We start from the raw sequence: 18,891 nt of genomic DNA on the forward strand, positions 1-18,891 counted from the left end.
CGCACGACTTGTTCGCCCCATAACTTGGTATCATATAGAAAAAAGTCTGTATGGAACTATAAATTAAGGTTAGCAGTGCAAGTTAATCTAAGGGGCTTACACTATTTGATCTATTTATTATACTATAGCACTAATAAAAAACTACATGTTCCAGCATATATCATTTGTTGCCCGTCATTTATAATGTAAGAAAATGGTTTTATCCAAAACACATTACAATACAACGAAAAACCATTAGACATAATAATGAAACTCTTGTTATACACATATTGGCCAAATACATTACCGCTTGTAGCCATTAAATTTTGAACATTTGTTACGATTGTAATCGAAATAGAAAACTAATGATATTCAAATCAAGTATCGATTAAGTGATTAGGGTGAATATTAACTTCATGCAATTTAAACAGTATGTAGGTTGCTTCTTATTTAAGAGGTTCAGATCGGGATCAAAATGAGATAGATTTTTATATAGCCACCGGTGGTAGTCAACAGGAAGCTATACAATTTTCATCGCATATTGGTTCCAGAGCAATGGAACAAGAGCCGTCAATGATATTTTAGCATGTTGCCATCCGCACTTCTCCACCCTACAAAGGCGTCTTCAAATTTGGACACTACAGACAGATAGAAGCGTTACAGTGGCGCGTCTGTGGCCATTTCTGGCCAAATCTTCATTCGAAAATATGAAATATTTTTTACTTTCTATTTTTAAATATATTTGGCAAGTAGGACATTGTTTAAATGTCTCTAATAACTTTATTCTGAAAGGGTTATAACCCTAACAAGCCGTGACCAGGTTCACGGCAGTAAAACAGAAAACTTCCGGTCCACAAATTTATTAAAAGTCGGGTTAAGAAGAAATGGTAACAAAGAAGTAAGGAGTAAGGTATAAGGCCCAAAAGGGCCAAAATGTACTAAATTACAGACACGTATTCACAGGTACATGATAAGTGTGTAGACTGTTATACACTTATTAAGATTGATACATGATTTAGATTATATTACGTCCGCTGTCGCGATCGAGCAGGGAGTGACGATGGAACGAAACAAAATCAGAATGCGAGGCAAAAGAACTATGGAAATTCAAAATTAAAATTTATATACGAGTGGCCAGGAACCGGAGAAAGGCGATAAAAAGGTGGGATGACGATACAAGGAGGTCACACCGTCACAAACCTATACATAAACTAGCGCGTCTGAGGCGCAGCAGCCGCGCAACTATTAATTATCTTACAATATCTGGAAGTAACTGTAGAGCTCCTTGTGAAAGGTTTCGTCCAGGGAAGTACTGCCACCTTACCTATTTCTGCCACCAAGCAGTAATGTCAGTATTACTGTGTTCCAGTTTTGAAGTGTAAGGGCGCGTTTATACGACACGAATTTCATCGCGCTCGCCCCGCGCGGTAGAAGAGCGGAGTCCGCGGACCGCGGGCGGCCGCCGTGGACTCCCCTCTTCGACAGCGTGGCGGCCGAGTGAAAACTTTCTCCTCTTGTGTCTGGGCGCTAAGGGTGCTGGTGAAATTACAGGCACATGGAACTTGTCAACTTATGTCTCAGGATGATGAGCGCAGAGGCAGTGCCCCTCAGATCTTTGTGATTGAAAGTTCTGAGTGACACAGCAACTGTTATGGACAGGCGCTAACCATAAGGCACACGACTTGTTCGTCCAGTCACTTGATATTATCAAAAAAGAACTGTCGCGACATGCACGCGCCGCTTTTGTCATTCACACAGAGATCCCGGGTTCGATTTTTGAACTGGGAGAAGTAACTGTATGGCTAAAATTTATGTCGCTCGGAGTTTGGGTGTAATTTGTGATTGTCTGTGTGTGTGTGTGTGTGTGTGTCCATAAACCCTGCAGTAGAGGCTTTCCATAGTGCAGAAATATGAGTGTAAAAAAATAACAATTTCATTATTAATTTTTTTCATCTTGTTGGTTGAATGTTTTCTCTCACATGGTCTTTGTAATCTGCGTAGCAATGTCATAAGTTTGTACGTATCATACCCAAGGGTGAGGGTCTGGTGACTTGTAGAACAAGTGTTAAGCCTTTGACAACCACTAGCTCTTTCAAAATACGTAATGTGTACGTATAATCTCAGTATAGAGTAATAAAAACCGACATCAAAAGTTCATGGAATAACATCTATTTGCCAAGTTTTATTGAAATCGGTTATCGAAAAGTACGTGAAACCGGATTCATCCCCTAGTTTGCCACTCTTAGAGGTGGAATATTTTCTTTAAATTTGAATGGGACCACTATTGAGATACCCTCCTTCCATCAAAAAAAGAATCATGAAAATTGGGTCACAAATGCCGAGTTATCGGGTAACATACAAAAAAAAATAAAGTGGAATCGAGAACCTCTTCCTCTTTTGAAGTCGGTTAAAATTACTGAGATCCTTAAGTATTTATTATTTTTATTTTGTAGAAAAACAAACATTGCTATTATTATTATTAAATTAAACCTAAAACAAAGAAGCAAACGGACTGACCAGACTTTTCAACAGAAGAACAGCGTCATTTTGGGAATTTTACTATGGTATTCCACAAAATGTGCCCTTTGAATATACGAACTTTGATCTTTCAAATCTAGAATGTCATTAACTCGTATGTTATACACATTACACATAATTCACTACGTATTGTTATAACATTTCGATACAATCGCAATCATATCGTAGAAGTCTAGCTTGGTTACCTTACGATCGCAATATCGGGAACGCACTTAGGTGATTGCTTGCACGGCAAGCTTTTGTATATTGTTTAACATAGTCGTACATTGTATCTATACAATCAGTTTTTAGTAAGCAATGTCACTTCAGTTGTAACTAGAGATTGGAACATATGGATGGAATATACATTTTAAGTAAGTGTTTACACACAGAGAGGATAATTCCTCTAGTTTGTTAATTGTTAAAATAAATGCATTGTGCCTATTTCCATAATTGGTTATGACGAATGTTATTGCACAAAGTTTTTATGAATTTTAATACTTCATTTTTAACATTAGCAACACCTAACCGTCCGGACACCGAGGCAGTTAAATCATTATCATATGTTGTTCATGAAGTGTAGCATGCAGCATGGTTCTATTTTAATAAAGTAAAAAAATAGCTTTTTTTTAGTAGTTACCAATATACATCATACTGCTGACATACGCCTCTCCCAATGTGCGTCATTTCGCCCGGTCCTCAGCTTGTCGTATCCAACTGCTGCCAGCAGCCTTTCGCAAATCGTCACTCCATCTGGCCAAAGGGCGTCCTGCACTATGTTATTAACATATTTAAAATTCAGTTAATGTAGTACCTTAGGCAAATACGACTTGTTAGCAAACAGATACAGGTTTGACATTAGAAACCTTGAGAATTTCCCAGTTGCCTTCAATTCTTCCATTAAAATAGTTATATCTAAAAGTAGCGCAGCGTCCAGGGAAGTACTGGCACCTTACATATTTCTGTCGCCAAGCAGTAATGTAAGCATTACTGCGTCCAGTTTTGAAGGATTAGGTTGTTGGTGAAATTACAAGCACATGGGACTTGTCAACTTATGTCTCAGAGTGACAGGCGCAAATTGGCAGTTCCCCTCAGATCTTTGTGATTTAAAGCTCTGAGTGTCACTGCAACTGACATGGACTAATTTCATAAAAAAAAATTGGATATCAATTTAAAATATACATATTCCTCATAATTATTATCATGCCAGGTAATTAAAAAAATCCTATAGCAATTCGCAGAGAGGATTAAGTACTTTGACCTTCACCGTCTTCTTTGAGGAGACAAGTGAACTGAAGTGGGACATATCGCTCACTAGTTCAGTAATTTTTTTTAGTTCATTTAACAGTTTATAACTATTATTATAAATCCAAATATTACCAAACACTAAAGATACGTGCACTATAAGTTTCCGGAATGAATAAGAAATAATACTATACATGGTCAGAAATGATTTTATTGTTTCTCAAAATATTCTCCGTTAGCGTTATTGCACTATATCATACGAATGAACCAATTTTGAAAACATTTATGCCACTCCTCCGTGACAATTATGAAACATATTTTTCATACTCTTCGACAGCCTCTTCTGGTGATGAAAATCGTTGACCGCGTAACTGGTTCTTAATTTTTGGAAATAAATAAAAGTCACAAGCTGCCAGGTCGGGACTGTACGCGGGATGGCTCAGAAGGTCAACGTTGTTCACCTTCAAAAATTCATTAGTCTGTCTGGCCGTGTGAGAACTGGCATTATCGTGGTGCAAAATGGTATGCGTTTACGGTTATTTTTACGGAGTTTGTCAATAACTTCAGGCAAAACAAATGTTCGTGTACCAATCACTATTCACGGTACAACGATTCGCCAAAGCAACAGTAGCCGCAACGTGTCCACTTTTATTAAAAAAAGAAGCAATCATCCGCTTAGAGGCGCTTTGCACGCGCGACACTTTGGTTGGTTTCGGCTCATCTCGAAAGAACCATACGCTCGATTGCTGTTTTGTTTTGGGATCGTAACTATAAATCCATGTTTCGTCACCTGTTACTATATTCCACACCAAATTTGACGCCCCTTCGTTGAATCTGGTAAGCATGGCGTTGTACCAAGTGACGCGAACCGTTTGTTGAGACTCAGTCAAATTGTGTGGGATCCACTGAGACCACAGCTTTTTCACACCCAAATGTTTGTGTAGTATTGATTGTTTTTGACTCATGCCTATACCTAAAGATGTCCGAATCTCATGGTATGTCACATGCCTGTCTATTTTGACCATACGGTGTACAGCATCGATGTTTTTGTTGTTCACAGCAGTGGACGGGCCACCATCACGAAATTCGTCACTGAGATTCACACGACCGCGTTTTAATTCTGCAAACCAGCTACGAATAGTCGTCTTGCATGGTGCTTTATCGCTAAAAGCAGTTTGGAGCCGAGCAAAGCTCCGTTGAGCTGTTAAATTATCCTTAAAATCGTACTACGACAATTTTCTCGAGTTAAATCCATGGTGATGTAGACAGCCAATTTCTAAAATGACGCCACAATGTTAAAACAAGTGACAGTCAGATGAATCAAATTGTATTCTACAGCCAAAGAGTTCTATTTTCAAATGTTGTAATTACTTTTTAAATATTGATTATGTAAGTGGCCAGTCCCGGAAACTTATAGTGCGCCTTATGTTCACGAAACCATGTTGTAACAATTTATCAGCGATTCTTCCTGCTTTTTGAACAGGAAGATACAACTCTGCTGTTCATGGCTATACTGTATCCCTTGTTCCTGGAGCGTTTAGCGTAGTAACAGTTTTCCGATACCATTTAGTTCCGGAGAGTTTGAAAGCCCTCTTGTATTGAGAACCCTTGACGCTAAAACGTCAGGACGGATATGACTGAAAAGCATCGAGCCTTTTGCTAAGTATGAAACAAAAACAGGTCTGCACTATAAGGTCCACATCAAATTAAAAGGGCACTAGTTAAGGAAATGAATAGTGGTCTAAGTGACTGTAACATAATGAAAGGCATTAAAACAAGAGTCCATAAAAACATCACACGAGTGTTTAAATACCTAATTATGAACAGTTATATACACTGCTTAATCTATACAAATATTATAAGTTCTCTATGATGTGATAAACAACAAAACAAAGTAAATGGCGGCAAATAAACATTTTTCCCACGCATGTCACGCTACCGTAGTTTTTTTTAATTCATAGACAAACTAGAGTCGACCCCAACTTATTATATAATAGACTATTTTTCCATCCTCTAAGGCCCCAACTGTCATATCGTTCGATATCAAGTAACGTGTGAGGTTTGTCAAAATTGTTTGCTATTGACGTTTCATTTCGAAGAAAACTTCTCGACTGATATTGCAATTGAGGTCGAATCAAATTGTTTTGTTTTTCAGAGATGTTCAGAATTTAAATGTAATAATAAAATCGACTTTGATGTTATTAATATGCAATAATAACATTCTCACAGATAAAAAATTTGTTCTAACAAAAAAAGTTTATCTTTATGCTGGTCATAGTTTGCGGTTTTTGAACACATCATACACAGAAAAAAAGGATTTCTACTAATAAGAAAGAGCAATTTCTCAAAATATTTGCTAATTCTGAAAAAATATTTATTAAAAGTAATAAAATATTGTCACTACAAAAATACGGCTTATCTTTTTCTAATACAATTTTACTCTTAACTTTATTCTAACTTTGAGACAAATACGTTCACTTCAAGATTTTATTTCATTTCTAATCAATTAATTGGACATTACTTATATCAAGAAATTTTTACCTCTTACATCAAATTTAAATAATCTTAAATGAATTCAAAATTTCTTGGGTGTATTTTAAGAAAATATATTCTTAAACAAAAAAAGAAGTAGTTTTCTATTCAGATTAATATTCTAAATTCTAGAGTATATTCTTAAAGCAACATTTCGTTGCGTTTTCATAGTCAATCTTGTCGTGACATGTCGCCGAAGGCGCACGCGGTAACGATTACTTTTACTTGTGCTTGTAATCATAAAAATCATAAACAGTCATTTATCCAAAGAAACAATACGTAGTATCTCTAGTTTGTTAGGGTGTTCTTTATAGTCATAATTCAAGAAAATTGGTTACAGCATGAAATCAAACTATATACACTTGTAACAAGCATAACATGCAATTAGTTCCATCACGCCACTGCTAGATGGCATTAGATGTACTCTGAAACGCGCTATCGTTTTGTTAACTTCAATAGTATAAAGTCATCTCATATATTTGGAATTGTTAGTGCTTTCTGCCGCTGTAGCATTTATACGGCACTGGATGGTCCTCAAGTATTTGAGAGGATTCCATACTTCCATCCTATTTCTGCTACTTTAAGGTTTGGCACTGTTGGGTCCATAACCCTGTAAATTTATCCTTTTTGATATTAGAAAACATAAATCTTCAGTCAAATAATTAAGTACGTCTCAATTTTTTTCCTTTTTTTTTTTCAAATCAAAATCGGACATTTCTAGTAACAAATAAATATTTTGTTGAATCTAGAGTGGCTTTGTGACTTGAAGTAAATTAATTTGCTCTTGGATTAAATATTTTTGTCTTGTAACGAAAATACACTTTTGAGACGTTTTTTTACTATTATCAAGTAATTATTCTCTAGCGTCTATAGGGAGAGAATCGTTTTGTTGGATTTAATAAATTTGTCTTCATAAAAAGAATTTTGTCTTTTTCTAAGTAATCTGTTTTTACCGTGTAGAGGGTTCATGATATGTGTGTAAATAAACTATTTTTTCGCATCTAAATCTCGTATATTTTCAAAGAAACCAACGTTTAGGGCCCTTTACAGGTACCATGGGCACGGATGACTGCTATGGTAAACTCATCAGCCAGCAAATCATCATATGTTGATGACTGTACTAATCTATACAAATAAGGACTCTGGCAGGGTGTTCAAATGAACTATTTATAGATATTTAACGACCACTGTGGTCGAGTGGCTTCTGCACCGGTTTTCATGGTGTGGCCATTTCTGAGGTCCGGTCCGATTCGTTTCCGGGCCAATGTAGAAGACCATCGTTCCCGATTTCCATAACACAAGTGCTTTAGTTACTTTGGGAACAGAGTAGCGTAGGTAATGTTGTCACTTGCGATTTATAGGCGATTGCATCGATGCAAACGCGCGTCTGCATCGATACAAACGAGCGATAGCATCGATGCAATCGCCTATAAATTCCAAGTGTAGCGATACAATCACGCGTTTGTATCGATGCAGTCGCATGCTTGCATCGTGTTTGCATCGCTTTTTAAAATCGCGCATGTGTGTAAAGGTAGACGATTAGCGACTGCATCGCTACTGCATCGCGTTTGCATCGCTGCTAACAGTCGCCGTGTATAAAGAGCGTTTTAAAGAAAATGAGGCTTAATAAACCTTTTAAAATCAATCTTTTAGGGTCAAATCGCCGTGTGTCACCGCTCTAATGTTTAATATTTATTTATATGTTTATCTATCTTTAATATATAATAAGTATCTATTACAATTTAAAATCACGTTAACGAAATCAAAACATTTATTTAATTATTTATTTAGACCGTGTGTGGACGAATACACGGTAAACGAAAAGTTTTACGAATCTGTTTGATATACGTATATACTGTTTTTTTTCACGATGTTTGCCTCCATTATTAAAGTAATTTAATTTGAAAACATTCATACATATATATATAATTTTAATTTGTAGTCGTGACTAGCGTCCAAAATATAAGATTTTTTTATAAAGAATCCACCTAACAAGTTCTACTAAACAACCCGCAAAAAAAATACAGCCAAATTCTGGCAAAGCAGAAAATATAGCGCTTAAACCCTTGGAGAGTCAGCGCAGCATTTGAAATTTAGAGGAGGAAATGCGGAAAATGGGGGCTTAGAATGAACACATACGGGACCATAATTTGCACTGGACTGTTGCGTTTATACTTAATATAGATCTCTGTCTACCTATAATAATAACAATAACGCACACATTGAACATAGCCCCGCACTAGGGAAACCCTGTGTCGCGGGTACCATGGACACATACATAGACAACCACAAGTTACACCCAAACTCACGAGAGAAATAATGTAGGCCATACAAATATTTCTCCCGGCCCGGGAATCGAACCTGGGACCTCTGCGTGGCAGTCCGGCATGGTAACCGTTCGGCCACAGAGGCAGTTAAATATACGAGGAGTACATCCACAACATTAAGCTGTGAAAGCTACTGAACTATCACTGTTAATCAAGAATACGATTAAGTACAGGAAATTGTATTCCTGCAACTATTTATAAAACTCTCGGAAGTTGAACAGATTTCAAAACATCTGTATATTCCAATTTTTCATCCCGAACGGTTTCCTAAGTAATAGTGGCGTATATAAATATATAATAATAATAATAATAATAATATGCCAGGCAACCTAGTACTAGTAGCAGTAGAGCTCCTTGTGAAAGAGTTAGTCCAAGGAAATACTGGCAATACTGCCCTGGACGAACTCTTTCACAAGTTTTTTTTTTCACAAAATTTGATTCCTTCTGCTTATTAATTTGATTTGATAAGTGTTTTTTTATAATATCAAGTAACGGGACGAACAAGTCGTGCGCCTGACGGTAAGCTACATGCCTGTCCATAACAGTTGCAGTGTCCTCCGAGCTTCAAATTGCAAAGATCTCATGGGCACCGCCACTGCGTCTGTCACCTTGAGATATAAATTGACAAGTCCCATGAGCCTGTAATTTCACCAGCACCCTTACCCTTTAAAACCGGAACACAGTAATGCTGACATACCTGCTTGGCGGCAGAAATAGGTAAGGTGGCAGTACTTCTCTGGACGAACTCTGTCATAAGGAGCTCTACTGCTGCTAAGTGTACAATGTCAGAATATCTTTCCGTGTGTTTTTGAAACCCACTTGAGTGCAATTTGTCCAGCGACGTCGCTGAGGGCTCTCCACGGCGAAACTAAACTCAACTTGTAGTTTTGTGAGCAAATAAACTTACTTTTTGCCGACCAACTTTTTTTCATTGCGAAACTAGCTCGAGCATGCTTCAGCGAAACGATTTTTGTTAGAATGAGTATACTAGTCTCTGCATCTTCTTACCCCTATAGTTAGCCATAACCACGGCTCGCAATTGGCATAGTGTGCTTACCCAAACTTCTTCCTTTAAGTAATATACAGAAAGTGGATGATACCTTCCTCTAAAAATCCTGGTTTATTATAATTGTATTGTATTTTGTAGTATATTTTTAGATTTGCCTTGCTCTGCGTTATTAGGCTGGTTCTAGAAATGAATGGGTCTTAGGTCGATAGATGATATTATAGATGATATATGTGTATATATTTGTAAGGCCTATGTGTGTGTCTATGGCACCCGCAATACAGGGTTTCCCTAGTGCGGGGTGTGAGTATGTGCTTTAAAAAAAAGGAAAAGAGGAGTAATTCACAAAAAAATAATGAATAACAAAGTACTAAAACATTAAAAATCGAAATTACAAATGTTAAAGCGACGTTTCTTGTCAACATCTGCCTCTGTGGCATGGCTACACATGATAGTCGCGACACGCGCAATAAAATTGGAATAAGCGCGCGCTATTGGCTGTCGCAATAACATCTAGTTTAGATTTAGACTATCATGCGTAGCCATGCTACGGGAGCTGGAATCTGTAAAAGTACCTGGTTGAGTGAAGAAAAAACTTCCATAGATCTCGTACGTGCTACGGCAAAACAGACGTTAAAAACCAAAAACAAAGATCTGTAACGAACGCGTAGTGAAATTCGTGAAGTTTACTGACTCCATGTGTAGCTCAGTCAGTCATTGGTTCATATCCCGTCAGATCTAAGGCATTTTTCTTTGTGTTCGATCGTTTTTGTTGATAATCATAGCTTTGTTGCGTTTTGGGAGTTTTTTTTTACTTGGTACGTTATGACTGTGATTGTGTGTGACTACACTATACTTTACGGCAGCAGTATATTTTGAAGCAACATAATTGTAATAAAAATTAATCATTTAGACGAAAAAAAAAAGATAAAACATATTTCTGAGAAAAAGTGCATTTATGTCAAGTTCTCAAGCTGCACTAAATTTTCTCTCTTAATTATAACTTCTCTTTATTCTTAATATAGACAATTTATGAACTGTTCCTGCTTCGGAATTAAAGTGTTCTTGTTGTTTGTTACAGGTGGAGCGGGTGTAGGATGTGAAGAGGTGCGCCCGCGCCTGCTGCACATGCGCCTGCGCCGCGAGCTGCGGACATGGCATCTCGGAGATAGTGCCAGGTAAGAGTCCACAATCATTCTTTATAATTTTTCACTCACGGCTATTTTCTGACCAATGGGACGACTTTATTTTATACACGTAACTTTCGGGTTAAATCATTAATTATATATGTTTTTAAATGTATCATGTATTTGAAGCGGCAAATAATGAAGTTTGTAATATGTACAAATTAGAAATGAATTGTAAAAAACAGTGTCAGAAGTTAATTTATCATTTATAGTATTTCTATTCCATATAGCTTTCTGTCTTCTGTTTCGTAGCATATTTAAAACCGTACATGTCATACTGCATAGCAGTTTTAATACAGCCTGTTAATAATTTTGTGTTTTTTTTATAAATAATATTTTTCATTTTATTCCTTATCGTTTTATCCTATTACTACCTAAATATATCTAATATACATTTTAACGACTATTTTTAAATAAAGTAAGGGAGTGATAACGTACATAATTCGCTCCCTTCGGGTAATAAAGCCTCATTTGCAAAATTACGTATTTTCAGGAGAGAGGTTTAAAGATTCTATGAACGAAATTGGTTGATTTAATTTGTAAGAAAGTTCTAAGTTGTATAACCAAGTCTTTATAAATAAGCTTAACCTTAAATAGATGAGTTGTAAAATTTTACATGTACATTATTTGTTTTATGTATTTCGCATTATTTTTATGACTTTTAATGTGATAAAAACACTTTTAACAATGATCACATGAGGCTTTATTATACCATGGATATGTGTTGTAAATTTATTGGCGTAATTAAAAATTCGATCTTTGTAAAAAAATTCTTTTGTATTTTAAATGCAAACTGCCAACTTTAAAATTATCCGTACCATAATTTGCTAGCACCTTATATATATATCCCTAGGATATGACACAAAGTACTCTTACGTCGTCGTCGTGCCGGCACATACATACGACTTAATTATTTTTCTACTCATATTATGAGCATGTTTCAACCGCAACTCAAGGGTTGTCATTTACCTAGAAGCTGCGTATATTTTAAGTCTGCTGGCAGCCATATATTACTTTTACGAATAAATCCACGAGATATCTTACCTATTTATGTCGCCAAGCAGTAAAGTTGTGCATTGGCGCGTCCCGCTTTTGAAGAATAAGGGTGCTGGTGAAATCTTAAGGTGATAGACGCAGGGGCAGAGAGCCCCCAAACTTTGCAATTTAAAGATTTGAGTGGCAATGCAATTTTGTCATGGATTGGCTTGTCGCTTGTCACTGGGACCAGGACCGTAATTCCGAATTCTAGCAAATACAGCAGCTTCTCTTCAAAGTCTCATAGCACGGTATTTATATCATTAAAACAAAAAAAATTGTTCTACAATTTCTGTAAAAATCAAAATGTGGAGGTCGATTCTCGTGCAGTAGAGATATGTAGAACAATGTCAACGTAACATGGTGAATGTCGATCAGTTAAAATATTTGATATTCTTACAATGGACTAAATCGACAACCGCTCGGAATGCTACGGTCGCAAGCAGTTCAAGTTGTCACACATGAAGTTGTCTGAAAACGACAGGATATTATTATGGTTATAATTTCTATGGATTTTTTTATAATATCAAGTGACGGGTGCTCGTCCCGTCGCGTGCCTTATGGTAAGCTACACGCCTGTCTATAACAGTTGCAGTGCCATTCAGAGCTTTAAATCGTAAAGATCTGAGGGGCACTGTCACTACACTCACCCTGAGACATAACTTGACAAGTCCCATGTGCCTGTAATTCATTCAAAACCGGAACGCAGTACTGCTAACATTACTGCTTGGCGATAGAAATAGGTAAGGTAAGGCAGTACTTCCCTGGACGAATTCTCTCACGAGGAGCTCTACTGCTGCTTTAAATTACAATGACGTAAGTTAGACTTTTGGTCAAGACATTATTATGACATGTCATAACGTTACGTTTTCTTACATTCAGTTAATTAACTAGAAACAGACTTAATAGACCTTGATTTTGTTGTATAAAGATTCTTTATCGATTATGTTTTAAATACAATCGATTAAAAATTAAACGTGTATAATTGAGTTTTAAAAATATTTCCTAGCAACTCTATCGATACCGAGAATAATATGTTTTTTGTACAGTAGATATTATAATAACACACGTATGAACGTTTTCTGTATATATTTAGAATGTAAAAAGATTTTCAAAACGAGATAATGTCTCATCATATAAGAATTGATCTCCCTAATTTATAATGATTTGTATTGATAGAAAAACGTAATATGTCATAATTCGTTGCACAAAATATAATCCAGCGTCCAAATGGTTTTAGAAAATTAACCATATATTAAAAAGATGGCATTATATGGCGAATATAGAAATCCTTTTCAAAAGTTTATTTGTACAGCAGTGAATGATGATACGCTGTTGTGGTTTAGTCTTGGTCTGCGACTCTTTAATCTTCATTCCGTAGTTCGTAACAATACACAATGCCGTCTAAAGAATAGACCTTATTGTGTATTATGCAAAGATAAATATCACCTGCTACCTAATTTGTATTTCCTACACTATATATACATGAACCTAACAAGAAAATGTGTGTTTGCGTCAAAACAGTTTATTGGTAAATACATACGCAGCATCACGTTCGGTAATATACAGTCTACGGCAAAGGTGTTCTTAACATAAGCAAAGATTTTGTGTCAGCGTTGCGCACGCTGTGATGTTTACTGTTTGTCTGTTAGGGACAGAGATATAATTTATGTCGATATGGGCGTTCAATCACTTTTAATAACTTTTAGACGGGTTGCGAAATTTCGTTTAACATTTGAATTAAAATTCGTTTTCTTAAATCGGTGTTTCCATTACATTGTAAAAAGATAGTGTTTGCAGGCGTATATAACAGTAAAAGAAAACCTATCACAAACAGTTTTCCGATCTCATTATTCCGAACACGGTTCGTTTTTTTTCTTCTTTAGTGCGATGACTGTTTTGGTATAAATTTGTAACACGTAAATATTGTGCAACAGAAGTATCGTTTGTCCGAAAAATTATTATAATAATTACTCCATATGTGTATTCTTTTGGCAGGAGTGTGTTCTGTCAATTCATCTTACCGCCTGTTTTCCATAAATAGTTTAGATTGCTGAATATTCGTTTCGACAAAATTATTATCGAGTGTCGTGCTAAGTTGTATTGCGATAAATTTGCGCAGTAAATTATTAATTGTGATATACTCGTTCTCGCGGATAATACGTAGCACGATGCGTTGCTGCTTTATGCTATATATAAATTAGAACGACATACCACACGGTGCGTTGAAATGGCCTGCTACCGCAATCAATTGAGATTGATCGCTATGGTTTCAACGTACTAAGTTGCTTTGTAATAGCACGCCGTTTCAAAGCGCCGTGTGACATATTGCTCTGATTTATAATTAGTGCAATACAGCGACACAACGCAACGTCGTCGCAAAGCTATGATTTCAACGTACTAAGTTGCTTGCGGTGGCGCGTCGTTTTAACGCACTGTGGTGTGGTGACACATTGGTCTAATTTATATGTAATACAACGCCAACGCCATTATTATTATAGTACGTTGAAATCATAGCGTTGCGTCGATGCATCGCCCTTAGCAACTAACCGCATTGTAGGTGATCGTGAAATAAGCATTCAGTTATCCGATCACTAGTCAAAACATAAAGAAATGCCTCTCAAAATGGCACATGAACCGCTTAGAGTATATACAAAGAAAGAATATTTCCATTTATTTACCTTACCAGAGTTCCCTTGTAAATCTTTTAAAGCTATTATCTTATTAACCCAAATTCATGTAAATGTAAGCAACCAAAAACCTTCAGTCTGTCAATATATTCCCGCCCTCCCGTAATGCCGTCTCTGGGGATATAAGTACGCGAATAAATAACGTTTTGAGCACTCAGCAGACAGCGGTATCGTATAACGTGTGAAGTGCGCTTTAGGTTGATATCTTGGGAAAAAATCAATTCCTTACACTTTGTGAAGATTTGACGACCTCGGTGGCGCAATGGTTGGAACTGTTGACGCTGGGTCACGGGTTCGATTGCCGGTAGGAACAATTTGGGAAATGAACTTGTTTAAAATTGGTTCTGGTCCGTTACTCAGGTACTCATAGAACAGGGAATTCCCTAGTTGAAGTCCAGTTATTTGGTGCAGTTATGACTGATGTGACGCGTCTTACTAATATATAATGCGCCAGACAACTACTTCAATTGTCTGGTTTTAAACTCAACTCAAACAATGTACTATGAGTACCAGATCAACGGAATTCACTCTGGGACACATGGGGAACACCTAGACCAAAACCAATTTAGAAAAGTTCATTTCCAATTTGGTCCTACCGGAAATCGAACTGGCGACCTCCTCATCAAACCCCCGCAGTATAAACCGCTAGGCCACAGCGAGGTCGCCGGAATAGCACAAATAGCAGTGACATTTGAATATAAGGTAAGTGATTTTCATTCCTACTGATTAGATGAATTCGAAAACTGCTTAAGAATTCATGAAGGACTCATAAGATACACTCAAAGATATCGTCCTCTAGGATAGATTACAAAAGTTGATACAGTACAGAACACGCTTCGGCGACGTCCAATTCTGTTCTTCATAAATCTTTAAACCTTTCAAGGTCTTGTGGCCATGACAGTGGTCGCAATGCCACTCGTTGCCACGAAGCTGCCACTTGAATTGCAAATGGCAGGTATCTGCAACCTCTGACCTTGGTACACGCGACCCCGTGATATCGCCAGGCATGCCTTCATGCCTTTTACATAGTCAGGTTTTATTTGCTGGTCGCTAAATTTTTAACTAGCTACGGACATAGTAGATAACTTTAAATATGTTCTTTCAATCCTACTGTATTTTAGACCTCAAGTTAGAGTATAAAATATTTTCGAAGAATTAAATTTTTGAAGGTACCTACGTATTTTCCTTTTTAGTTAGGTAGGGTAAGATGTCATATTTTATTTTGAGTCAAATGATTTGAGCTCTAGGAAGAACAGATAAAGTCTTATAAAAATTTTGAAGTACCTTGAACTTGCCTTTGTTTGTCAGCTTTACAGGTTTTGGTGGCAAAGGGTGCTGGTGAAATTACAGGCGCATGAGACTTATCAACTTATGTCTCAGTGTGACGGGCGCAGTGGCAGTGCCCTTCCGATCTTTGCGTTTTACAGCTTTGAGTGGCTTTGCAACTGTTATGGACAGGCGTGTCGCTTACCACCAGGCCTATGACTTGTTCGTCCCGTCACTTGGTATTATAAAAAAAACAATCATTACGCTAAATTATTTGCCGAAATCGAGCAAATTGTGCTAACGTTTCTTTTCCTCTAAAAGATAGGCTAAGAGGAACAGCCATCGCATTTCTTATATAGATAATGTTCTCAAGATTGTATAACAGTCAGATTTGCTTTTTATGGTTCCTATGTCTTCACCGTCAAGGTTTAAATTCTGAAACATGGACAGTGCCTCGCTACCAGCGAACCAATTACGTTGCTGAATTTGCAGTCTTTTTAGATTTAAAGCAATTTCTTTTCGAACAACTCAAATTAAATTCGAATTTGGGATTTTAACGGCTCTTATTGCTTTATTGCTCTATGGCAAACGCAAAGGTCAAATTATAATGTGCCTAATACCCAGTTGGCATTTTAGTGTTAGAGTTCAAATCCACAGTAATCTGAAAACGGTTTAGAATAAATTTTGATAATTAAAGTAAAAAAAGTTAAATCGAATTTGTATTTCATTTAATAAGATTATGGTCGATTTGCATTATTTATAACAATTGAATGTAGAAGAATGTTCTGAAACCCAATAAAATAATTAAAAAAAAAACTTTTATTATGGTATTTTGAAGAAATTAAATAAAAGAAACAAAATGGCCGGATGCTGTCACATTAATCGTGATTAATGTATTTTTGATGTCTGTTTAGATTGCTTTGATAATAATAAAACGCATAAGTGATTATTTTTTAAAGTAAACAACTTCTTGAATGATATCGTAACCTTGGTATAATAAAGGTTGTGATCATATGTCACAAGTGTTTTTGTCACATGAAAGCATTGACCTACCAAGTCAATGCATGAAAGTCATAAAAATAATACGAACTACACCATTGACTTACAATTATATGGACGTCGGGTCCGCGCTAAAAAGTGTCCGCACTTGTAAGGCGCTAAAATCGTATACAGAGCGCCAAACTCCGCTTTAGTCTTCATTTGTTCTACTGACAGCGCGATACTGCGATGACATTACAATTTAAATTTCGAATAGGTTGACTTGGGACATTTTTTTCGAGGTTTTTGTATTAGACCCGTCGTCCATTTATTTGTAAGTCAATGAACTACACGAATCAAATTTTGTATAATGTATGTGAAATTTCATAACTCTTCTAAGTTATCGACTAATTAGCGTCTCGAGGGTCCCAATTCGACTGTTTTTTTTTGTGTATATTACACGATTGCTTCGGCATTTATGAACCGATTTTCGTGATTCTTTTTTTGTTGGAAAGACGGTATCTCACTATTGGTTCCATTTTGATTGGAAGAAAATATACCACTTCTAAGGGTGGTAAATTAGCGGAGGAATCTGGTTTCGCGCACTTTCCGGTAACCAATTTCAATAAAACTTGGCAAATAGGTGTAATTCCACGGACTTCTAAGATCGTTCTTTTTTTTAAATAAAAAAGTTATAACCATTTCATTCGTAGAATCGGTAAATCTCTCTCCAGAAAAGTTGTAATTTTTTAGATAAGGCCTTATTAACACCGAGGGTGCTATATGTTACCTTGAATAGTAATTTAATTTAGGTTTCCATCTAAACTAAAATAGTATTGGATATGTATTTTTTTTTAACAAGCAATCCGAATATTATTTGGTTCTAGATTTTTACGTGTCTAGAAGACGATTATACGTTGACACATAGTCAGGTAAGCCGCGACCATGAAGCGTGTGACCGTTTCGAAATATTCGGAAAATAACAAGACGTTACACCTGTAGCACTTGATAATTTTTTTTACGGTACCTAGTGACGAGACGAGAAAGCGACACGCCTGTCCATAGCAGTTGCAGTGCCACTCAGAACTTTATATCGCAAAGACCTGAGGGGCACTGCCACTACACCCGTTACCTTGAGACATATGCTTACTTGTAAATTGTAATTGGGTCTTAAAAAGCCTTTAACCTTATTCCGACTCTACTATGCTTTAGTTAGGTCTATTTTGGAATACGCTTCTGTTATTTTGATCACCATTCTATAATGTTCACTCGCAAAGTATTGAACGAGTTCAAAAATCATTTTTGAGATCAGTTTGTGGTAGGTTCGATTTAATGCGAAGTCTGCAATCGTATGCCAATAGGGTTGTGTACTTTAAGGTGCCGTTATTGGAAAAAAGGCGAGACTTTTATGAACTCATTTACTTACATAAAATCATATATTCTATGGTGGATGGTCCCGAGCTTTTAAGCCAAATTAATTTTAATGCCACAGTACGTTTCGCGGTGCCGAGTATTTGTCGTCTTAATGTATATAAAAATAATACCTCTTTCTGTAACCCCATAGTGAAAATGTGTCGAGCTTATGATGAAGTCAAGGAAGATAATGCTCATCTCGATATTTTTAATTCGAATATTAATTCATACAAGACGCAACTACGTGTATCTCTTGAGTTTTAATTTTTAGATCATTTTGTGTTCTATTATATTGTTATTACTCTTATTTTTAAACTTTTAAACAGATCAGTGAAATATTTGTTTCCCTTTTATTCTTATATGTATTTGGCAAGTATGAAATTGGTTAAATACATCTACTTACATATATTTGAAAAAAAAAAACTACATTTTTTGAGTTAATGCACTACTGTATTATTAGTGGGATATAGAGGTATACACTTAAAATGTAAATGTGATTTGTAAAAAGTGATGTGAAATCTTGTTTTTTTAAGTACTGTATTTATTAACTTTAATCTTAATCCTAACGTAAATTAAATTGTAATGGAAGAGCGGAGTTTCCTGGCACAGGCATTATATGCTTAAAAGGAGACTCCTGCCACTAGAAAATATACAACATTATGTTATGTTATGTTAAAATAAAGATTATTATTATTATTATTATTATTATTATTATC

General features: G+C 36.2%; 1 protein-coding gene across 2 annotated transcripts in view; it reads left to right on the top strand.

Annotated features, from left to right (window-relative positions):
- LOC113233229 (acetylcholinesterase-like) overlaps window positions 1-18,891 on the top strand; it is a 120,282-nt gene that overhangs the window by 59,995 nt on the left and 41,396 nt on the right. For both annotated transcript variants that reach the window (XM_026468266.1, XM_026468267.1), the window contains exon 2: window positions 10,688-10,784. The gene's annotated coding sequence lies outside the window, so the exon portion shown is untranslated. The remainder of the gene's footprint in view (window positions 1-10,687; window positions 10,785-18,891) is intronic.

This window comes from Hyposmocoma kahamanoa, unplaced genomic scaffold (assembly GCF_003589595.1).
Source record: "Hyposmocoma kahamanoa isolate Upper Pololo Valley unplaced genomic scaffold, ASM358959v1 78, whole genome shotgun sequence".
NCBI lineage: Eukaryota > Metazoa > Arthropoda > Insecta > Lepidoptera > Cosmopterigidae > Hyposmocoma > Hyposmocoma kahamanoa.